The 25,661-nt window shown below is 40.2% G+C and overlaps 1 protein-coding gene across 1 annotated transcript in view; it reads right to left on the bottom strand.

Moving 5' to 3' along the window:
- The window catches only part of LOC138193534 (helicase ARIP4-like), a 74,042-nt gene extending 54,825 nt beyond the window's left edge, over nt 1–19,217 (bottom strand). The window contains exons 1-2 of the mRNA XM_069141670.1: nt 19,157–19,217; nt 12,657–12,739 (exon numbers count right to left, since the gene is read on the bottom strand). The gene's annotated coding sequence lies outside the window, so the exon portion shown is untranslated. The remainder of the gene's footprint in view (nt 1–12,656; nt 12,740–19,156) is intronic.
- Between the last annotated feature and the right edge of the window lie 6,444 nt (nt 19,218–25,661).

Raw genomic sequence — 25,661 nt, 5'->3', positions numbered from 1 at the left:
AAGAAGACCTATGGTAACATGTATTCAAAAGAAACCAATTGAATGAGTCACAAAGGTTATGGACCTAGTTTTTGTCACTTGCAAACACATTGAATAGACAGTTATTATTTCTTGGAGCCTGCGTGCCTAATCCTTTACCCATGTTGACCTCAACTGTGAACAATAATTCGAAACATAACTTCAAGTCCAGATCCCAAATAAATGTAAACTTTGTGAGAACTTTCTACCACAAACGAGAGCTTTTTGTGATGAGAAGACGAGTCTCATCGATTTACAGATATTTGTCCCCATTACATCATTAACACAAGTTACACACACATTATGCAGCTCTATATTAGAATTAGCCAGCTTGATCTGAACTTGAAATGATTTTCATTTTAAACTGGATAAGATAACAGAACATTTACCTTTGTGATCAACAAGTAGCTAAATGATACCCAAATTCTCCTGAACAGTTGTTTCCTGTCTTTGCACTCATCACTCATATTCTGTTTTAATCTAATCTTTAATGTTTTAATTTATCATCATTTAGATCAGAGTAAATACATGAATCCACCCGTACAGGGTAAAAAGGTCAAAGGACCTCCTTGTTTCTCAAAACAAAGGAGATAGTCTGGTTCATGTTAACTCCTCAGCCAGGTAAAAAAAAAAAAAAGTCCCTGATCAAATGGACATGTGACATCACTGCAACAGATCTGCATGGTATGGTAATCAACTATGGGGTGAGATTAACCTGCAGGTAAAAGGGTAAGAGATACTATATTTTTCTAGAATCAAATGCTGTAATTAATAGATATATGAAAAAAAAGAGGACAGAATCTTTTTTTAGACCCTTTATGAGAGAGTGTGTAACAAAATAAAAGATCATGACCTGCAGATGAAAGAGAACAGCAGAGCAGAGGGACAAAAGGAAATGTGTCTCAGACACACGAAGATGTGAAGAGCGCTCACGAGTTTCTGGGATGCTTTTAAAGCATCATCTCTCAGTAAACGGGAAATTACACTTACATTACTCACACAGTTTTCTTTGTACCAGAACAAAACAATCACACTGAAACCACAGAGTAGACAGGCCCCTCATTACTGGTGAAAGGAAAGTTTAGTTTATTTTTTGTTTTATGGCATAATAAACAACAAACAACAAGAATCATAACCACCACGTAAAGTGTCCTTATCACTTTAAGAAAAATACAGAAAGTCTGCGAAACTACTGAAAAAGATTATGATCAAAATAGATAAATCCCATTTCATCAACATACACTTACCACCATAAACAACAATTATCACCGTGGTTGCCTTTCTTTATTAAAAAAACAAAAGCTTTAAATAATGTTCACTCCCACTTAGATGAGACCAGACACGCAGGAGTATCACAGCTAGATTTACTTTTGACCGCCTGCCAGCTCACCTTCTATAATGTTGCACAGCAGCACATTACACAACAGGTAACTCCAGCCAAGCTGAATGACTGGACCAACAGTGCGGGTTTATAAGCATCATAAATCTAGCCGAGCTACACTTCGCATGGACTGGTTACTGGGCTGAAGTCCCAGTAACCAAGGACCCAGTGAACTTTCTCCAATGTGTATATAACCACAGAAACTATTTAAATGGTGTGTAGCTTTTTTTGTTTCATTAAAATATACCCACATGGAAAATATATAATACTACAGCGCAGTTGAGACGATAGCAGCAAGGTGGTAAACAAAATAATTATCGTACTGTTGCTGCATTCTTTGATCTGCAGCTTATTTTCCTGTGAAACTGAGTGAAGCGCCCACTGACCACACACACTGGCAATCACTGCTGCAGCACTGAACCTCCACAAGACAGAGTTATTGTTTCTAAACACGAGTTATACGAACAGTTCACATCTACGGTTAAATGAAACTGATTAATGATGGAGAAGGATGTGACCTTGTGCTTTCAGCCGATTTGTATGAATCAGACTTCTTGCAAAACCCACTGACTTTCTGGGTGACAATCCAGCCATGCGACACCATTTACGCTGATGCTACTGATAGGGTGGGCGATAAACAATATCAACAATCATTGGGATATAATTTTCCTCCAGAGAAATATTTTTAAAAATCGGATAAATATTTGAAATAATTCCACACTTGGGTAGCATGCACAGAAGTGAACTGGTCGGTGGCGATTGACCGAGTCATTCCTAACTATAACCGCTGCAGCGTAGCCAAGTGTCCTTCCCGCTGATCCAATCATGTCACAGGAATAGAGGTGCGCACTTAGGCACAGTGAGAGATACATTCAGGCCAGTGAGTGACGGTGGCTGAGAGGCAGCTGGCTTGAAGTCGCAGTGGAATAAACACAAGAGAAAGAGCAGAACCCGCGACCAGCCGGAACGACGAAAGCATCGTCAAGAACAAACATCACTAAACTTCAGTAGTTTGGAGATAAACTGTTTAAAATTTGAGAAAAAAAAACAGAGCAGCAGGTAACACAGGCGATTAAACAAGCCAATGTTATTCTGAATACTTAAAAAAAGTTATTGCTTCCCTCTGCTTCATGTGCATGACTGTGCTGCACTCCGTTGTGGGGGTGGTGATGGCCCCTTGTAAATACCATCATAGTTTAGTCTGCTAGCATACTACCATTTACTAATAGGCACAGTTGGACTGTTGTGAGGAATCTAATAGGAATGGGTCATGATTTGGGAATTTTTTAATTGTCATTTAAATATTTTTAAAGAAACGATCAGTATAAGTGATTATCATTTTTCCTTATTTCTCAGTTTTTTAGCGGCGCCTGGTGTGGTGCGTTAATTGGGGGTAATGCACCTAAAAGCTGTTTGTCAACTACCAGTGAACAACACAAGGAGAAGGAGAACACGTTGCTACCAGCCTCCAGAGCTCTGCAGGTGAAATTGTGCGGGGCTGTAAGATTAGACGCCACAGTGTGAACAGCAGAAACATGTCGACTACAGTAGTCAAAACGTTGTGTAGAACTTCTTCAAAAAATACGTTAAGATGAAGGACAGCCAAACTCTGCAGGTGAAGCTAGCGGATCATCAGTCTACCACAGTTATTAGAGTGAAGACACGGTCCATTCACAGATCAGTAATCAGGCCAGACTAAGTCAGCTTGATTTTGGGCGTGCAGCACAAACAATGTCCCTCATCTCAAAGATGATGCTAAACACATGCATCTCATCAGCCTTGTCCGAGGCGACGGTTTTTGGTTTAATGATATTTGATGAGCCTGATTTAACAGCACAAGTAAGTCTCTCTTTCTGCTTATGTGTGTGTGTGTGTGTGTGTGTGTGTGTGTGTGTTGTGTCCATAGAATCTAAGTGTCCTCTATAATCTCACACACTAGGATTAAAAAATTTGCCTTCCTTGTTTGGTTGGTTCCTCAAAAAGCATCAGAAAACATGACACAGTTATCAACCACAGACTAGCCACTGCTGGAAGAGTAAATTGGGAACAAGCACATATAGCACTTGGGATCAGTGACATCCTTATGTAACATGACATGCCAGGGAACGGGTGGCTGCAGATTTTGGCAGAGTTATATAGTCTGTCTGTGTTCCCATCACTGGTCCATATAGAAGATACTGTTTGTGCATGAATGTGAAATACCACCATTTAATAGTCAAACAGAATTATCATGTTAGTGTTGACATGTCACATGTCCCGCTGCCAAAAGCATCCTTGTTCCAAAAGTAGACTGCACTTGGACAGTCATTTTAGATGATTATGAACACTAAACTACAACAACAAAAACTTCTTTGAGTACATTAAAAAGGTGGAATTGTGAGCTGAGAACATGAACATACCAAATGAAATGAAGAACAGATTCTCATCTCGGAAAAGAAACGGGACAACATCTGGGGCACTTTGAAGAATCTGTCTTGTTAAAAAAAAAAAAACTTTCCCTAAAAAGTAACCTGACATGACTTACACTTACATATACTCCAAAGTAGGTCACATGAAACTCAAGCAGCCATATGCCACAGCTTGTTATTAGCCTACATAACTTGGAAGTTAAATACAGCCAAATTACACTTGATTCATTGCCATCATACTTTATATAAAAGCAGGCCAAACTATTCTGTTCATGTCAGGCCTTCAGGCTGTAAAAATCACTGTTATATAACATACAGTACATGTCTTCTACTCTGAGCGTGCTCGTGTTGGTCGAGCATGTGGGTTAGACATTTTCTTCTTTTTCCCAACTGACACTAAACTTTTTATCTACCGGGACGTGGACGTGGAAACACCTGTACAAATATAATGAAATCCAGTGCAACAACCTGCTAAAACTCATGAAACTTAAGTTTTTATCCTTTCCCAAGACTGCTTATTGGTTCAACACTATGAAGGATTAGTACAAAAACATCGGCCCACATTAAAATTGAGATCAGTTTCCACAAATCATAGTCTCCAATCTGGGTTAGGTGAGGACAACTCCTTGAAAAGCAGCTTCAGGGGGGTAAGATTTTTTGCAGAGCTGTTGCACTGGAGTGCATTATATTGTTCTGGGCAGGTGTTCATGTTGTTGTGTCCATCATCTGTAATAGCAAACTCAAGCTCATCTGCAAATGTCAAAGTCTTGCCATCCTACCTGCTCCACAGGGTGTGTCACGGGTGACTCTTTTTGTTTTTACTTTAAACAGGACAGTTTTCACACCGACGCAGTGAAATGTGAGTCAACACTCAGCATCACTGGTAGAGAATGCAGTTTACGGTCTTCTTTAGGCTTTTAATAAAACAATGTTAATGCTGGAGCTATACCTTGATAGTGCTGAGCAGTATGACAAATAATCCTGTGTAACATACATTTTTAGCAGGGGGGTGTTACAATAAATGGTGTATCTATTTATTAGGAAACCTATCACGCAACCCAGGACGCATATTACAATCAAGTATTTACCATTTTACAACGTTGAGCTCTACAAACTGCCATGATGGCGCATATCGAGTGGGAACTCCAAATTGACTGTGTAACCTTCTTAATAACTTTATAACACAGCAATTAATAACCCACAACTCACTTTCTTCAACATAGCAAAACACAAGGGAACATTAGTTATCTAGAAAATATAACCAATGCTGTTTTTTCCATCCATGCCATGTGTGGTTCCCAGAAAAAACAGACAAGGAAAGGTTCTGTGATCTCATTTGCACTATATAATCATAGCAGAAACACAGCGTAGGTCCTAATTATATCATGGTGATCATTTAACAGGTGAAGGGGAGTGTTTTACTGGTGCGCACTCACTCCATCTGTGTCTGTGTTTCCCACTCTGAACGAGGCTAACCAAAAATCACAGGCCTGCTTTTTGGTTACAGCAAATCACATGTTGGACCTCAAACATTTGATTACTCATGACCATTATCGAAGGGAAACTCGTGAACGAGCCGTAGCTGTGCAGCGCTGAAGAGTTACTGCACACACCACAGTCCTCGTGTGCCAGGCCTAATGATTACACCTTAGGGAGCAGTGTGAAGGATTTAGTGGCAGATACCAACTGAATACCTCTGCCTTATCCTCCCCTGCCAAGTATGTAAAAGAATCTACCATGACAGCGAACTCAAAGAAAATGAAAGGTCCTCTCTGGATCCAGTGTTTAGTTTGTCCCCTAGAAACTCAGTGGAAGAGGACCCATTCTCTATGTATATATGAAAGGTTCAGTCTACAGCAAAAAAAACACAAAAAAAACCTATTCTTGGTGACTATCCACTAATGTAAACATGATTTAATTTCATTTTCTGCCAATAGAGCTTACAAACTGAACCTTTAAATCGTATTTAATAATTCATTTTAACTGGATGACGCATCACAAAACATACTCTTATTTAAAGAAAAAAAACAACCTCCCCTTGGTTTGTTTTTTTTCCTATTTAGTGCTGCAACAAGAAGAGTGAGAAGAATAAATGTCTTTCTACTTCAGAACAGAAAAACATTTTAATTTGTGCTAAAATTACAACCGTGAACTTCCAAACCTTCCAACTGTTCAAACTCTCGAGAGTACTTACAAGTATACAGGATGTTGAATGTTTAGAAGAAAAAACATTTGTGTATGAGCCCCTACACAATCACTCCTTACATAACCTCTCACAGTGGGCCAAGGAGGGGCTCCAAGGACGCCTGATTCAGTCGACATTGTGTTGTGAAGTACAGCATTAGCTTTGGGACAGGGAGAAACAATTTAAATCCTGTGAATATAAACAGGATGCGGATGGGGGGAAAAAAAAAAGTGAAAAGCACAGGGGGGGGGGGGGGGGGTACAGAAAAAAGAGGTGAAGGATGATGGGAGAAGTGGACAAAGACAGGAGAACATCTGGGAGAGGGAGGGCTCTATAGAGAGGTTGGGGGAGGGGGGCTGTCTGATGTCCTAAAAACACCCATATGACAAAAGGGGGCAGAGGGGGAAGATAACCTAAATATCACCAGTACCAAAATAGGACAACATCGTAGCCTGAACCAGCATGACATCACCACAGATATGTGGCATCTTGTCCCAAATGACTAATCCACTAGTTGGTGATGGACACAACAGAAATAACTCCAGTTGCTGGGAAAACACACTGACGTCTTGTAAAACCATTTCTGGGGGGAAGTTAAGTTCTCCTCACTATCAACAAAAGCTTGAACAAAACATGAGCTGTTTTCCATTGCAGAAAAAAACTGCTTATTTTTGCATGATGGACAATTTGAGGTCCCGTAACAAGAAAGTGGTTCTTGGTGAGCAACAGAGGAGATGGACGTCAATGGGATGGAAATTCTACCAGAAAACAGCAACAGGAATGGTAGTAAAAGTTGTTTGTCTTGCCTTGTATCTGATGTAATACAACTTATATTAACACACTTTGGTCCTTATCTTCTAGTTCACTTCCATTAAGTGGCGGTGGAGAACATACAGGCTCTACACTTTCCTTTTATGGCACAGACGCAGTTTTACGCAGATTATGGTGCCAACTGAGGCTTCAATAGGCAAAATATAGAACACTTTCAGACTTCACATAGGCATCCAAAGATGCCCTGTAATTACCTCTTAAAAGCCCCTTAGAGAGAGAGAGAGAGAGAGAGAGAGAGAGAGAGAAATACAAATGAATGATAAAGGAGGGGGGCAGTGACAAGACAGCTGCTTGCATAAGATGGCTTACATAAGATCTGGCTAATAATGGCACTGTTCAGCTTACTAGGAAAAAAGTTATACAAGATGCACGCCAAGATGCAAGGACATTATATACACACACACCCTCTAATTTCTTACTTCTCCTTCCGTGTCCTTCTCAGAACTTGAAAGCCTGAAAATCCCTGTTTCTTATCCAACTCCACTTCACACACACACACACACACACACACACACACACACACACACACACACACACACACACACACACACAGTTGTACTGCCACACACATTAGGACCCTTGCAGACACAATACATTTCCTTGGCTCTTAACCTAAAACTTATTCTAACTTTAACCCTCAAATATTCCTTTAAATACGTGGGGACCAAAAATGTCCAAACACTGAAACTCAAAACGGGTCTCACAAAGATAACGGTACAAGAGCCAGCACATGAACACACAATGGTCTCATACCTTGGATTCGTACATCATCAGCGTTGAACAGTGTGTACCAGGGCTTCATTATAAACCCAGCAGGAGCTCAAGGCAGATTTAAACGAGGGAGGAGAGGGGAGTGTTAACATCAATTACATCAATTTGAACTTTCCTAAAAAGCTTGATTTGGCACCATCACTTCCAAATGTCAAATTTCTTCGAAGATGAACTGGCTTATTGTTAAAATGGGCTCTGAATAAATTACAGAATGAAAGCTCAACAGAGTCTTCGGTTTATAGTTTAGATTGAAGATGACTGACCCTGGCTCCGCTCTAATTATATATGATTGGGAGAGTACACACAAAAAAAGTGATATTTTTGTAACAACAGATCAGTGTCCTCCTTGGATAGACTCATTAACAACCCGACAGACTGATGACGCACTTCACTGCCGTCAGCGGACCTCGCAGCGCCCGTTTCACAAATGCAGGCCATTTGCAAGAATAATAAAACCACCAACGCTTCGGTTTATGGCTCTCAAAATCGATATTGTATAACACCTTCCTTTTATATTGAACTGGCTTACAGACTTAGAAGATCTGCATCACATCCACTCGCTTGTGTAACAGATTTACACAATACTGAAGCCTGGTGGTGGTGCGGAGGGAGGAAGGGAGTTAACCAATCGGGTCTGGTTACTTTCATCCAAATACACACACACACACACACACACACACACACACACACACACACACACAGCATTTCTAAAACACAAACACTGCTCTTTACCCAAGGTATGTTAGTGCAGATAGAAAGTTTTTTTTCCATCTCTTTTCTATCTAAAGTGTTCATCACACCCCACACACAGATCTTAATCTACAAACGGTGGAGGGAAATCTTTTCATGACTTTTTAAATGGTATAATTTGTGGGCTTGACATGCTGACCACACATTTTGCATGTTCATAGAGAGATAACCACAAGGGATGCAATTAACTATTATTTTCACTCTCAATGTAGACATTGTTCAAATGTTTTTTTTAATTAATGCTTTATCTATAAAATGTCAAAATGGTACATGACACCCAAACTCCGCTGGAACCATTTTTGGGGATTTTTTTCAAAACACATCAGTCCATCAGTAAGCTTTGGTCCTGACAGAAATATATCAAATATAATAAAGAGTGACTGCCTTAAAATTCTGTACAGAGGACGTACTTTCTGTCCTGTGCCACCATTTGTTTGACACTTGTGATTTTGAGCTACATGTCTCAACAGCTAATGGATGGACAGCCCTGAATTTTTCTGCAGACATTTATGACCCCCTCAGGATGAATTTGGTGATCCTCAACATTTCCGCTCTTTTGTGCCATCCTCACTTCCTTCCTGAAAGCTATGAAAGCATTCCCATCAACCTCAGCTGTACTTTGTCTTCAGAGCTAATTAGCAAATGTTAGCACGTTGAATTATAGATGACTGTCCTAAAACCTATGCAACAAATTCTAGACACTATATACCACATGTCTTTATGCAGTTAGTAAAAAAAGAATAGATGTAAAATAATAATAGATAAAATTATAAACTGGAAAGCCTTTGCTACCACACACACACACACACACACACTTACAGAACCATGTCTCAGAGGTCATCTAAATTTGGCCAGAGCTAAACTGGAAGCATCTTACCTCCAACAAGCGCAGCCTACCAACTTTAATTTTAACCCGCTCAGACACACTGTTTTTCTAATTCTATCTTTGAGCCTATAAATACCTACAACATGTCCAAGTTTATTTCGGTTTAGCCTCCATTTAATTCTTTGGCCCGGACGTCTCACACACACACACACACACACACACACACACACACACACACACACACACACACACACACACACACACAAATTAGTGACCTGGATCACTGAACGATGCTGACCTGACTTGCCTCAGAGGATATTTTTAAATGTATAAACCCTTTCGGCCAATCCCACCTGGGTGTCATATCAAATCCCCAACCACCTGAGCTCCCTTTAGCCTGCAGAAAGAAAACAAGGTGAAAAATCCAGAAAGAAAGTGCAGCCAACGGTGATCACGTCTTGTTAAAAAGCTTCTAGAAGGCAAACAATGGAGACACCAATTACACCTTTCCAACTTAACTTGCAGGCAATTTAAGTTAAAACATGGTTTATACTTTTGTTGTGGTGTCTGCAATCATTAACAAACACTGCAGCAGTTTACACACCTGATCAATATTTCCATGCAGTGAGTAGGGTCCCGGCACTTGACAGGGGGGGAAGGGTTGAGCAGCAGCAGAGTAGGGATTAGAAATCATCAGGGCAAGATGACCTCCGATTGGATGCTCCTGGCTGCTTCCCAGCCAATCAGGCAGCGTTTAGTGGGATCACTGGGTTTGTTCAAGGTGCACATGGGGACATTGAAGGGGAAGGGACTCCTTCTGTTGAAGCTATGTGTGCTACCTACAAGGCAGCTTTTACTGCTGCCTCCATTGACAACTGCTGTAAAAACATGCTTGACAGCTTCAGTATGAAGAGAAAAAAAGCAACAACACTGGATTGACTCTGAAGAGCTAAAAAGTTAAATGTCAGTTCCAATATGATTTCCCAGTGATGCCCAAATTCTGTGATTGGAAGAAAACGTTTCCTACAATAATAATATGATGGGAGAAAATATTCTGTCAATATGCGCAAAACACATTTTAAAGTGTCTGTGGCGTCCGAGATGTACAGATGATTCAGAAGATTAACAGTAATCAATTTGTATTGTGTTCCATCACAAGCAGAAATGATTTCTCTACAGTAATCATTTCCCTTCCACTAAAAATAATCTTTTTTAAACAACGTTGACAAGCAAACACATGTTTATTCAAAGAAAACCAATCTGATGATATTTCCCATCTGTCTTTGCCAAGTTCCATCTTCTCTCTCAGGTTTATCGGACATGAAACATGATTCTACAGAGAAAACTGGGCACAACAAACTATTCCTAAAAAATATGAAGGTTGATTCAACCAAAAAGAACAAACATTAAACATTTCTAATTAAACAGACGCACGTCTGCTGTTCAGTTAAAGGTGTTTGTTCATACCTCAGCGAAATATTTGAACCATGTTCGATGTCTCATATTTCTTGTCTTCTGCCTCTATGCAGCCTTTTATTGCTCTGACATAAACTTGATATCAATAATCCATTAGTTAATCAAATGAAAATTGAATTAGCACAAACATTTTTCAAATATGAGGATTTTCCTCTTTCTTTTTCACGTTAAACAGATTTTTTGAAGAAATTTGAAAATGCCACCTTAGGAGGTTTTGGGAACACCAGTGAGTCTTCTTTTTAAACTTGTTTCACACACTTTAAAACCTTTCATGTCTTAAAAAAAAGAAAGAAAGAATGGAAATATTACCTAAATACACTCTTTTATATGCAAACGGTATATTGAAAGTTATACGTTGTGATTAATTTAATTAATTACTTCACTTTATACAGAAAAAAAAACAACAGTTAAAAATGTAATAGCCACCGCGTTACTGAAATTGTGTAATGTGTAACCACATTAATCATACATGGAACAAAGAGACCAAAGGGTTGAAGACTTGCCTGAAAGCTTTGAGAGAATGGAGGTACAAGTAGGACCATGACCAGGTGCTGAAGGCAGTAGTCGACACCATCGGCACTGGAATCCAGCAGAGCAAATATAAACTCCCCACAAGGCAAAGCATCGGCTTTGTCAGAGTGGCAGAAAAACCTAAGGCGGAGCTCAGGGCCTCAACTGGGCTGCTAACCTCAGCTCGTGACTGGCAGCTGAAGTTGATGAAAAGAAGCAGCTTAAGTGTCGCGAACACGCTGCAAGGACGACACTCAGCCCAGATTAGGTCCAAACATCTGATTGTTCTAAGTAAGTGGTTCTGTTTGGACTCATGTCAGCAGGGAAGACCTGACAGACGAGGCCCAAGAGGGTAAGAAGGCCAAATATCTTTAACAGGAAGAAGAATGTAGAAAGCATCGTGGGGGGGGGGGGGAGACGAGGTCCGCTGTAAGCTCATTGAGGTGAAGAAGTCTCTTCATCAGTCACTCAAGCCTCCTCAACATCAGGAGAGAGGAGCTCCCAAGAACATTATGGAAGCTGTAGAAAATAACATTGCAGCAGCAGTGGATCAGGAAGGATGACCCATGGTGTAGCACACCACTTGGGAGACGAGCCTGGAACTGATCACCCCGGGCTCGGTCGCCTGGGTTACAGTGTTTGATGATCTAAGACCTGAAAACATCCTGTGACCCTGGGTTCATCGCTGACGACACGTCGCATCACCTGATGTTTTAAGAAACTCAGCTACTCAAGAGGAGGAGAGTCGAAAGCAAAAAGCTTTTGGGTCATCGCTTGGTCGATACATTTAGGTGGCAACAAGAAGAAGCCGTTGGAGAGAAGATGCTTCTTGTGTGGCATTCAAACAACCTGCAGTCACTGCATCACAAACACCAGCTTACACAGCAAAGTAGAAAATTCTGTGATATTCATATTCCTTTTTCACTTTTTTGTTCTGAATAGGAGTGCTGTTGAATAATCGTCACACAGCAGTTTAGTTGAGTGAGTTCCTACATGAAACAACAGCTTCTTAAAGAAGCTTTAACACAGAACAAAATGTAATGTGTCTGTCACTCCTTTTTGTTTTGGTGGATCTACAATATACAAAGGTGGACGCAGTAACCTAAAGTTTCACATGTTAGATAAGAGGCTTCTCAAAAGACAATGTTTCAAAAATTCAAACAGACATTACTGACCAACAAATACGTTCAAACAAAAACAACATGGATACGTGTATGCACACGCAGAGCTGTAATTTACACACACAAACACTGCCAGTCGCACAGAAACACACAATAATCATACTATATTTGAGAGGGCTGCCACTGACATAATGCATTACAGAACAATTGATCCTGACCTAAAACTATAAGCCTGACCTATATCCTGAAGGTGTGTTTGAACTACATCTGAAACAATTGTGCAATTCATCAATTACTCAATCAAAATCAGAAAATATTTGGATGGTCAATTGATTCTTTCAGTCAGTTTTTAATAAATAATAATAATAAAAAAGACTACCTGGTTGCAGCTTCTCAGATCTGATGAGTCACTGTGTTTCTTGGTCACACATGATGGTCAGCTGAATCTCTTCCAGTTACGGTCTGTTGGATGGACAAAATGAGAAATTTATAAAGACGTCACTTTGGGATCCAAGAAATTTTGATGTGCAACTTTTCATTGTGTTTGAATATTTCACAATAATTCAAGAAGAAAAAAAACACACAAGAGTAATCAATAATGAAAATAAGTGTTTGCTGCAGCTGCAGTTTAAAATGACTGAAAAGCTCATCTTGGATGCAACAACGGAGCCCTGTTTTGTGTTAAACTTCAACGACAACATGTTCTGAACTTGTCACAGCTCTGTTCGGCACATCTGAATGGCGTCCTGTCCATATCAATTCAAATACGGGTATTTACAGCCATTTAGCAACATAAACAACATGCAAACTGAATAGGGTTGCAATTACTAGTTATTGGCTGATCTGATTATTTTTCAATAAAAATGGTTGAAAACAAAACGGTGAAAAAAAAAGAATATCTGAAACAATTAAGCAGTTCTCAAAATAGCTGCTGATTATTTGTTAAGACTAGGTTAATCGTCAGCTCTAAAACGAATGGACGTGACGCAATTCCTTCAGTAGTAGAGTTCATTGTTTCGATGTTGAGAAACATTGAGAGGATTATTAAAAGAAAATATATATAAAAGAGGGATTATAAAATACAACTGGGACCAGCGACTAGTCTCAGGTTACAACTCAACTGGCTCTTACAAAGGCAGAAAAAAAAACAAAGAGGTCCATGAAGCCTACATGCTCCTTCTTCTCAGAGACCCAGCACTGAGAGTCTGACAGATCCAAACAGGTTTACACTCATCAATAAAATCTTTGACTCTGGGTGGAAAACTTAGGAACGAGCACGTCCTGAGACTGACGGTGTTAAATCATTCAAAGTTTAGCAGGATGAGGCCCTGAAGGGAGTGTATCGGGAGCATGAGGGATTTTCCACAACACCAGCTCGGTAAAAGCTTTCCATTAAAGCAGAAGCAGTCGTGATGCCGATGTTCAGTCATTCTCCTTACTACAGGGAGCGGCCCACACACAGCCACGAGGTGTAAAACTCATCCGTCTATGTGCCCTCAGAACTTTCCTTTCTTTATTGTACTGGCAAACACAATGCAAAAAAAAAAAAAAAAAATCACAACTACACAACACTGACTATTAATACTGGACTTGTTTTCAACAAGCAGACAGAGACAGAATCTGCTGAATGTGTAAAGACCTCATCATGCTGAATATTTGGTTCTAGCAGTTTGGGTACGTAATGTGTACGCGCAGGTCGAGAAGTGTGGTGAGCTGACTCCTAACTGAGAAGATGCATTCAGTCACCAGAGCTCTCTGACCTCTCTGTACCGAGCCGTTTATTCCTTGTTGGTCTTTTGTTCTTGGGATAGTGTTTCACTTTATTCAATAGGTTTTGATGAAGAGGAAAATAACCTCTAGAAGCAGACAGGCCTGATAACCGCTTGCTAAATGTCAATTAGCAACCTTGTTGGCTCCGTTTTACAGTCGCAAAGTTTGTGTATTCGAAGGACGTATTTCTACCAGACATTTCTCTCAAAAAAAAATCTTTAAACCACATCTGTTTTGTGCCGTGTACTTTGACAACAAAGCTTGCAAGTTATCAAAGCTTCTCTTTACTTTGTTACCTCAAAGGTCTGCACAGACGAGACTGACTGCTGCTGGTCAGCAGCATGGATTCATCAGAGACCACCAGAGCTCAGCTCACCCAAAACATGTGTCAAGATTGACTTTGGTTTGATTTAGTGACTGTTTAGTCTCACTGCCAACCTTTAACAGGAAGAATCAGAGACACGGCTTCCATCTTTTCCAAAGATTTCTCATTTTCTTTATCCGTCTCCGTGTGAGAGGAAAACACAAGTGGGAAGAGTAGAAGTTGTTGACAATTTCCCAGATATTTCTTTCTCTATTAAAGATTTAAACATTACATTTTTGTAGAGTAGTGTAGGTCAGGCACACAGCGGTCTATCCAACCCCTTCATGTTAGTTTAAATGAATTACTTAAACATGAGAAGCGGTGCAGGTCAGCGTCTCAGCTGCCCTACATTCCTCCACTCGTCTCTCCTTCCATTTCTGCCTCAGTGATTTAGATTGTCTGGCCATAAAGGGGCGGGGGGCGGGGGGGGGGGGGAGCTAAATCTCTCCTTAAATCTCAATGCCCTGCTGTGATGTTTCGGTCTTCTCTGAAGCTGTGGTCAGTCAGAGAGCTCTGCCTGCCATCCGGCGCTCTCCATCTTGTTGTTTTCCAAGGAGTGTAGGTCAGAGAGATGCTGGTGCTTTCAACCCTCACCTGCTGCTTGAGGATACAGCGAGCTGGAGAAGCAACGTGGGTGAAGGAGACCCACACCGGTCTGACTTCCCTTTCTGCCCTCCTCTAAGCTCACAGACACATTTATCGTACTCCTTGATTTTCTGTTTAGAAAAACTGATCCTAATCGGAATATTCTCCTAAATGTTACCGTGATGAATAATAAACGACTTCAGGTGCTTTGGCTTTCATGACACAGAAAGTAGAAAACGTGTTCCGTGCTGGTGTGATTTTGTTCCTTGTGTATCAAACTGTTAAAAACACATTTTTCTTTCCTAGAACTAAAAATCTTACAAGAAGAATAAAGTAAGAACTGAAGTGAAATATAGGCGACATCATGTCTTTGTTCTCGTAACGTGGGGTCATTTCCAACTTTCATCTGTCATTCAGCTTGTCTAATTGACATCACCACCTATACCATCATGCTGTGCGAGTTCACTTCTTCCCCTCTCCGAGACAAGCAGATGAAATCTCCTCTGGTGTTCGACCGCCATCACTGTGCATAAATGTCAAGCAGGTCGGCAGTAGGGTCCCTCCTCCCTCCTCCCTCCTCCATCCTCCCTCCTCCCATCACTCCGGTGCTGTTTTGAGTGGAGTGTTCCTGTACTCTGCCGCCCGCTGTGCTTGTTAGCAGGAACAGACTGACGCAGTGATGTAAGGACGAACCCAGGGATGGAAAGTAGAGAGCCACAGATTGTCTTTTAAAACTTAAAACAAGAATCTAGGTCTAGACCGAAACAAAAATCCAACTAACCTTCTCTGGAACCGGAAATCAGGTTAACCAAGTCTGCAAACATAAGTTTCTTCAGTCCTGAGCAAAAGGACCGAGTTGGATAAAGAACCAATTACAAAATGAGAAATAAGCATGAAAAGAAATTACAACTTTGGGAGATTGCACTAAAGGTGGCAGCCTCACTTAAATCTTAAACCTTGAGCCAAATGTTCTCTGAGGAAAGTTTTCAATATTACCAGCATATCACAAGTTCAAAGAATCCCTTGCAGATATCCTGATGTAAGCGAATATGAACTGTAACCTTTACATATTGTATCTCTATCACAAAGAGTCCATAGAAAAAACAAAATCTTTTAATGGACAGTTAGTGCATGTTCAAGATTTTTTTTTTTCAAGTGCACTACATATTATACAACATCTTTTTGGTCTCTGTTCTGATGTAGGCTGACAGAAAGAATGAACAAAAGTTAAAGAGAAAAAATAAGTAAGATGGTTTCATTGGCTCAGGTTGTGTCTGGCTGAAGTGGTTCGGTAGATATCTGATCCAAGGTCAGATTAAAAGAACAAAACACTGAAAGCAGAAGCAGACAGAAAAGTCTGAAAATCAGACTATTACAACGTGATCCTCCTGCCACGGGTCATTCAACCTGATACAGTATGTGACTTGGAACCAAAATGCCTGCTCAGCATTACAATATGCCCCCAAAAAGAAAGACTTCTGACTGCAGCATATTGCGTGGGACAGATTTACCAACTCAGACAGAGCGAAGCATACCGAAGGATTTTCAGAAGGAGACACACGATATACCACCTAAATGTAAAGGAGGTTCCTGTTACTAATTTTAAGTGTACTCTCATAAATAACTATCCAGAGATGATAGATAATGCATTTCCTTTGCAGCATTACAAAAAAAAAAATCTCATTAATTCCATAAATATTTTTGCAGATCTCTCAAAATCAATCAGTATTTTCTGTCTAAAAGTGACATTTTGCACACATATCGTAGTCATACAGACGTCTGTCTGTTCTAGAGGCAACACACACACAAAAACCTCACATGACCAAAATGCTCTGCAGCCACGTGATGCGTTTGCTCATTATTTAAGGGCCCGACTTTTGCTGCCCAGCTCCAACAAGTCAAGCTATCAAGCCTTTTCACAGCAGATATGCTGCCTTTAAAACAACTTTTGCTGCTTTTTAACTGCCATTTACTTAAAAATACAATAAATCAACTCTTTCATTTGGAGACACAATTCAATGTTTTCAGTGCCAATTAGCAGATAGTCAGAATCGGAGTTTGAGAAACTGGCTTAAGTGATGTCACTTCGGTTGGAGCAGTAGACTATAAGTGGGACAATGAAAAAAAGCAGTGGTAAGTTTGAAAGAAGTCTCTGTGGCCTGCTGCTGCTACATATCCCCATCTCTGACTGTCATGGTTGCACCAAGGTTTCAGGGCCACGGTAACCATGGTAACCACTACCACGGCACCCGTGGCTGTTGTTTGACAAAAACTAAGCACTTTCACCTCATTTTGAACTGTGATCATGACAATACATTTTAAAATGCACCATCTACGATAAAAACGATAAAAAAAAACCCTTGGGTTATATCTTAGGCCACAGATATGCTTCGGCGTGCGCATAACGGCGGCATCACATGTCCTGCTTCGGTTTGGAACGTTAGTTGTGCGCGTCCTGAAATTAAAGCAGCACCTCCACAAGACGCGATACACGCATGGCCGGTAGGAGCGGTGCAGGGGCAGTATGGAGAACCGACAGGGTCGGGAACCTGCAAAACTAAACGGAAACACGTCAGAAACCGTTACAGCCGAGCTCGGTAGAAAATGCTGGATATACAGAGTGGGGACGGTGCCGGTGGCGCGTTTTGTCCCCCAGTGAACTCGGTTCTCAGTAATTCTCAGTCTCTGTTCAAATTATCTTCTGGTTTCTCTGGTGTGCCTTCTGGTGGAGTCCTCCATCAACACGCAAAGCACAGAGGCAAGAATGTGATCAGCAACGTTCGCGACGCAAACCGTTGTCAACGCGAACGTGTAAAGCATATATCCACCGCCTCATCACAGTGAGGAAAACCCCCGAGTTGTTGATTGTCAAATTGCATTGTGGGGTAATACGGGTGCCAGGTGGAAACCCGGGTAGCGTGCCCGAAGCTTGATAGCTTTATTGGCTTCTGTGCCGGCAAAACAATTTTCATTGAACAGGCACCGGGTCTGTTATCCGAGTGACATGATACATTCATGGTGTTGGCTGGATTAAAACATAATAGCGCCCGTCCTGCTGCTCTGATTTTGATTATTTTTGTTCAGACTGGCCAATGTTGCTGCTTTCAGGTCTTCAAGTCAGAGTGAAGAGTCAAACCCAAAGTCTGCAGCTCTTGTGTCCTGCAATTACTGTTAAGCATCTTCAATTCAAACTAGTTTAACTGAAAATACTTTAACGTGGTCATGTTCCAGACGGTTTCACACAAACACCTGCTATCTCCTATTTGGACTTCCGAACCAGTCCGGTTTCTGCAGCCCGCTGACACATTATCAACTCAAAAGTGACAGATTTGCATTGAGACACAAATTATTGCTACCAGGACTTTACATTATTGATCATTCCACTTCATGCTACTGCCAGGCTCAGACCTTTGCGATACCAGCTGACTCCGCCACTGTCCTCACTACAAACGTCTGCCGGTTGCCTTGAACGTGAAAGCAGCCGAGACTAACCTCTGCTCTTTAACCTCTGCAGCAACCGCTTCATTTGGCTCCAGCATAGAGAGTTCACACGGTTATTCTGGCAAATGAAAACAACTTTAAGGGTTCAACGACAAACTGCACATGACAGGTAAGTGATTTCAGTTTTTATGAAAATGCAAAGCACCTAACTTATAAATCACGCCTCAATTTCCATAAGTCTTTCCATAAGCCTTTTCCCTGTGAGGTTCACCCTTACAGCCGGACTGTCTGTTCGGTAACACCGCCCCAAATGAGCCGCTCATTCATTTCTGCAGGTTTTTGAACCCCGCAGATGTGTCAACTCTGTCTGCGGCTCTTGTGTCCCGCTGGTTTCATCTCCGCCCCGGTCCCGGTCCCGGCTCGTTCCCTGGGGGTGGTTATGGGAAAAGAAAAAAAAGAAAGAAGAAAAAAAAAAAAAAAAAAAAAGAAGAAAGCAGCGTGGTTGCTTGTTTCATAATACGGAAGGAAGACTGCAACAGCAATGCAGACAAGAGGAAGCGGAGGTGCACAAGTGCAGCGTGCTCCTCTATTGTCTGGAGCCAAATTGACGCTCCGCATTCTCGCACCAAAAAAAAAAAAAAAAAAAAAAACCGCAAACAAAAACAAAAGAGGTGGTTTAACAGGAAGAAAACATTGACAAGCCGGTATGTGTCTCTCACCTTCCGTCCACGTCTCTGCGCCGAGTCCCTCCAAGTACAAAAAGCTGTTATTTCAGAAGCGTAATGAGATGCAGGGCAGGCTTGGCCGCTTTTACTCATTCATCGCTTTCTTGCTCAAAGAGGAGGGTCGGTCCTGTTGGTCCCCTGCACGCGCTCTGCACAAAAAGCCATTACGAAAGTTCCGGAAGTGAACGAGCACCCGAACTGTTTTGGGTTACCAGAGGTAGTAGCCTACAAAAGCTGCAGAGAAAAGGTGAAACACTACAAATGATTAAGGAACTTCCAATTTATGGTTTTTTTTTTTTTTTTTTTTTTTGCTTATTGTATTATTAACATTACCAGTTATGAATTAGTATAGGCTAGTTTTGTAACTGTTTTGTTTTTACTTGGGTCTTCAAAATCCTCTTTGTTTTCATGAAAAACTAAATGGAAATGATTTGACAATTTAATGAATAAAACATTTTTTTTTTTTTTTTTTTTTTTTTGAAATACCAATTTGCAACACTTGGATTTGTAAAATCTGTTTTAATGTTTGCCTGAAAACACAGAATTAATTCAGTCATTATGCACTTAATGAAATGTCTTGTGATAAACAGCATAAATATGTAGAAGGTGTCTTGAGTTAAAGACCCACACAGGCGTCCTCAATCATTCTGGCTGATTAGACGTCGAGTCAGACTGAAGCTGAAAAGTGTGCTACTTAATGTCATCATTGTCAATGGATTGATTAAAAAAAAAATTGGTTTAATTTCTCCCATCTGCAAACAAGTGTTGAACAGGTGGCAATCAAGCACAAACTGAACAGGCCCACACAGCTCTGAGAAAAATTATAACTTGGCAAAAATAAGAATGATGCTTGTCTGTGAAATGTATTTAGTATTGTGCTTTAGCCCTCAAATCTTGGACATGGACTGGTGTTGTGCTTGGCTTGCATTTCTGTGACCCTCCCACGTTGGTAGTTTTGACTGAAGGCCTCGTTGGTGTTGTTATTACACCTGTTTTGACTTACTCATGAGCAAACTGGAGTAAACCATGTCAATTTGGTATTATTGCTGGGGAAAAAAGCCATGGCTGTCATAAGTCCAGTTAGTTGTAGACATTTTGTGTGCAATGAATTAAAGTTGAAATAAAAACCCCACCTTTGGGTCCAGATGTAAGGCAGGCAGTAGATTCAGATCAGCTTGTTCACTACCTGGTTAGCTTTGTAACCGGAACTATACAAGAAAGTGAAGCATGGACTGATGACTCAAACATAAGATGTTATGACTTTGTTTATTTAGGAGTTCTGTTTTAAAAATGAAGCTGGAACACATAATTATAGTAACTATTTCTCATTTGAAAACAGTGCGTCAACTATAATACAAACTCAACATCTGCATGTCCAATTCAATATCTAGTTTATTTGATTTGTAATGATTTTTCAGTGTTGTTTGTTCTAATCATTCCTAATATGTTCCAGTCTACAATGAACAGACCTAATGCACTGTTATGAAACTGGTCAGCGATGGAGTGCTGCACACAGTCATAGGCTGGTGGCTCAACATGTATGCTTTATACACTGCATGCACTGCACTGTACTGTCCCTCTGTCTTTCATATAGGGCCCTCTATTGGCCAGTGCTTTACATAGCACCATATTATCTAGTTTTAACAGTGGGTTGAGGCTGAGGAAGATGAGCTGAACATCTCTTTAACACTGTACATCAAATGTATTGATTTTAGAACAACTGTTAATGGAAGCACACAACTGTTTTTAACCAGTAACACATAAATAAATATGTCAGTGACATAATGTGAGCTGTGATTGGTGCGTGAATTCCAGTCACTTTTAAAATGTTTTGTGTATTTTAAAATGCTGGCCTATGCGTTTCTATTTGTGGTATAACTGGAGTTTCTCCATGAATTATTATTCTCCTGAATAAGCCCTTCTGTTTCACAAGAGTTTATTCAGGGTCACTTTGAGAAGTGGGAGGAGGAATCTATCTTGGTGATGTTGATTATTGGCAGCTCTCCTTATGAGACACATTGATCAGCAGCACTCTCACTCAGCAAGGCCAAGACGAGCCTGATATACACTCCACAACAGTGCTGTGGAAATTTCCATGAACGAAGAGCCACCAAAAGGTTAATATTTTACTCTTCTCTGACTGTCATCCTCTCATTTATTTATGGCTTTGTCCATCCTCTCCTATACTGATCCATTTCCTATCTCTCTTCTGTCTGTTTCTCCTCTCCTCTGTTCTCCTGAAACTAAAGAGTATAATATAAAAAACAACAACAACATCATCACAGACAAAGTCAAGGTGTTTGTGAGACCATGTCTGTGTATTTGTGTGACTGATGTTAGATGTCTGTGGAGCGAAAGGAGAGATGGACAACATTAAATGATGCAGGAAATTGAGCACTGAAGCTCAACCCTCCCCTTATTTTTCATTTGATCTCTCTATTACACACTTTCTTCTTATCTGGAGTCACTCTCAGGCGATCTTTCTTCATCTATGATGGTTTTTAGACCTTGATAATTGGTCCCAGCCTCTGTTGGCTAGCAAACAGCCAATAAGACACAAACTTAACACGCATCATCACAGGACAGAAGTGCTTTCACTTTGATGTACAGCTTAAATGTATTGTGCTTTATTCTTCTTTTATTGATGGAAATTTTTTATTAAATTATAATAAATCACATTTGGAATTCAAATGTGGTTATCTTTGCAGATTGCCCACATTTACATTCATTCAGTGAAATAATTTTTTGAATTCATTAAATCAATAAAAATATGTAGTTTTGTGAGATTTGATTTAACACATAATTTAATTTTGGTTTGTCTAATACATTTTATGGAGCTGGCTCAAAGTAGGAAGAGAAAAATAGAATCTTAAAAAAAAAAATGTAAAGACACTCAAGAGGATTTAATTGGAGGAGAAGTATATACTAACATATCCATCCAATAACATATAACAGACATATCTAAAAAAAAAATGGTAAACACAACAATAGCAACTGGTTACGACTTGGTGATGTAAACAGGCAGCTCAACATGGTGACTGCAACATATGTTTTTCATGGCAAACATTTTACTTGTCACAGTAGGTAAGGCACAGGTGTATACATACTGGCGCATTTCCATTACATGTCCCGGTAAGTCATTAAAGTAAACCTACATGCACAAAACCCGCCCGTAATTGGAATGCAGCCATCACACCACAATTTAAAACGTCTGCTGTAAGAAAGGTCTATTTGTGTTCTCTTGTCTCTTTGTTCCCATTATTATTGTTCCACTTCTTCTAATGTCTCTCCGCTAAAAGTGTCGTCATCCACTTCACGGATTCGTATGAAGTTATGGTCACATGAGTTACTTTCTCTGCCGCTTTTTTTCTTCTTCACAGCACTGAAGATGGTTCCGCGGTTTACGAACGTCGTTTCGTTTCAGAGACCTCAAGTCCCACCAAAGAGATGCAGAATTTGAAGTGGTACTTTCTTAAGTCCATCCTTACAATTAAGGAAACTATTTTTAGATACTTGACTGTGAAAAGGCTTTTTGAAATCAGTTTTATTGTTAATTTGACTTGAAAAGATTCAACTTGTTTTTTTGTTTTCATGTATGCTTGACAAAATATTCAAATTTCATTTAATATTTACTAATTTCTTAGATTTTTGTCTGAACTACCACACATTTACCTTTAATTACCTGACGGTGGCAGCAGAGAACAATTTATATAATGGAATAAAGTATGTGCTTTAGTAAGAATGGAAAAACAAAACAAAAAACGATGGTATTCATAACATAGCGAAGTGGTCTGATAGACAAGTGGTCAAAGCAGGTGTCTCAGGGGTGTGAATACCCTAAGCAGAAGGTTGCTGGTTCAAATCCTGCCCAACAGAATAGTGTCGTTTCTTTCAGTGTTAGCAACAACAATTTGACTGTGTTTCAGTTTTAAAAAGATAAAATCATCTATATATTTTTTTATTTTAGCTTTGAAAATAATGAACTTTTTTTTCAAACTTTTGCAGGAACTCCGAACTACTTGAAGGAAATATAATTCTGTCTTTTTATGCTCTCAAAATAAAGCAAATATCTCTGTCTCTTAGCCTGTAGAAGGCAAAATAACAAGATCCCAAGACTACCGTCTCAAAATCAAATAACACTGTCTATGACATGTCAAACAAGTGAAGAAGCGATCCAGCGAAATTCTGTTTTACTTTCCCTTCTTAGAAAGACTGGCTCTGATAACAAGCCTCAATAATTTGAGAGGAAAAACTTAAAAAAAGGAGTTTCATTGCTTTTATTCTTTTTTGGTTTTGGGTACCTGAGATAAAACAAAAAAATACAACTGGGTATCCGAAGCCCCCTCGTGCTGCTCGGTCAGCCTGTAGCAAGACAAAATGTGTGCTTTAAAAAAGGTAAACAATCAGAGAGAGGTAAGCCTTCAGACATAGTGAGGCTTCCCTTTGTGTCGCCCTCATAATAACACTAGATGGAGCTGCTCACCATGTAATACTGCTCCGCCTTAATCGCATTCATTTCTCAAGCAGGTTTTAAGTGTATTCACATTGGGAATGTGACAAGTATGCATACTAACATTACTTATACTTAATATGGACACACAGAATTAGCCTGCACTGATCTGTTTATGGACTCTGCTGTCCCACAATGCAATTCATGAAAACGGGGAGCTACTTCTGCCAAGTGTGAAAGGGCTCTCTAATTGCCGTTTTGAGCCCTTTACACGTTCCATTAATGTGTAATTCTGCTGATTCTTGCTTTGCTCAATTAATATTAGCAGGTGCATCAGTGCTTTTTCTGCTATAATAACAGAAAATATCCACTGAGAAAAGCTTAAACTTGAATTGTATGTATATTTGGTAACCATCAGTAGCATCCATTGTTTCAAGGTCTATATACTTGTTGCCCCTCTCTTTCATCTTTGTGTGTGTGTGTGTGTGTGTGTGTGTGTGTGTGTGTGTGTGTGTGTGTGTGTGTGTGTGTGTGTGTGTGTGCGTGCGCGTGTGTACGCGCGTGCGCGCGCGGGTGAAGAGGAAATCACATGTCACCTTGGTTGTTCATTTATCAGCTCTGCCATATGTTGCTTTGTATAAAAATAGAGTCTTGTTGAGAGGCCTTATGGTGAACCTAACACAAGCATTAAACTAGTATCACTCAGATTCCCCCATTAGAATAATTACTTACTTCCTTGAACCTTAAGTTCATCCCAACATGCATAAATGATAAACTACTGCTAAATTCTTACCCCAAGATATTCCTTTTTTTTTTTAACTGTCTGTTTAAGCCTCATATCTGCTAGCCACTATTAGTACAGCACCATGTCTACAGAAATCAACAAGGCAAAGCTGCAGGTAGATGCTGCTGCTGTTTTATGCTGTTCTGGTGTCTTTAGTATACGAGGGTGGATCAAACAGTTCAGAGTTTAGTTCTGCTCCTGTTGCACGCAAAAGCAACGCAGCACCATGATGCACATGGAGCAGGAGAAAGCTATTACCTTCGTGAGTAACTATTACAAGTTACGTTGCTTGATTTAAAAATAGCATTTGAGTTACTCTTGTTTTTATGACCACTGGCATGTGATCATTTGTAATTTCACCATGGACCTGAAACTTGAGCAGGAAGGACACATCAAATATTGTGTCAGTAAATACAGTAAGTAGGGGTGGTTGGGAGCGTTCAAGGGTCTCAGTTGCCGATTTACCAAGTTTGACACAAAATTTGGGGGACATTCTAAACACACATGTGACATGTGTCACTCAAGTGCTGTTTTCAATCAAGCAAAAATAACTTTGAATACTTATCCATGAAGGATAAAGCTTCCAACTGCTCTATGTAGTTTCAGAGCATTTTGATTGCCCCTTCTACACTGAGTTCCCAGACCATTGTTCTCCCACTAAAATTTGTTCTCTCTAATCTGTCGTCTATTGGTTTGACCTCCGACCCACCTTAAAACATCTGGGTAGACTCTACACATAATAGCATACAGCCGTGATACATGTCATGTTGCACAGAGGAGAGCTGGCTAACACGGTGGTTATTTTACTTTTCTTTACATTATAATACGTCAAGGCTGTCCGTTTTTCTGTCCGTATGGCTGCGACCATTCTGGGTAACAGTAGCCCAAAGTTTACTATAAAGTAAAGTACTCAGTCAAAAGTCGTAACAATTTTTAAATGAACACGGTGCAATTTTAAACCGGTATTCAATAATCAGGTTGAAATTAAAGTAGCCTAACTCCAACCTTTACTTCATCATCATCATCATCATCATCATCATCATCATCATCATCATCACTGATTTCCCTCTGTCTGCTCTGCCACAGGACACGGTGGGAAGCTGCCCGAGCAAAATGCTGACAAGCACCGAATCTTCCTTGTCACACACATTACAGTAATTAACTCTGCATTCAGAGGATGAAAGAGGTGGCGAAGGTCTTTTGTCAAGTGTAGACAGTTTGAGAAAATTGGAGGCAGGAGTCAATGATTGTTCTCTCTGTTGCAG

The sequence above is a fragment of the Embiotoca jacksoni genome, unplaced genomic scaffold (genome assembly GCF_022577435.1).
Source record: "Embiotoca jacksoni isolate LCO1_2020_lvr unplaced genomic scaffold, fEmbJac1.0.p SCAF_9, whole genome shotgun sequence".
Taxonomy (NCBI): Eukaryota; Metazoa; Chordata; class Actinopteri; family Embiotocidae; genus Embiotoca; species Embiotoca jacksoni.
This window is presented reverse-complemented; position numbering and strand designations above follow the sequence as displayed.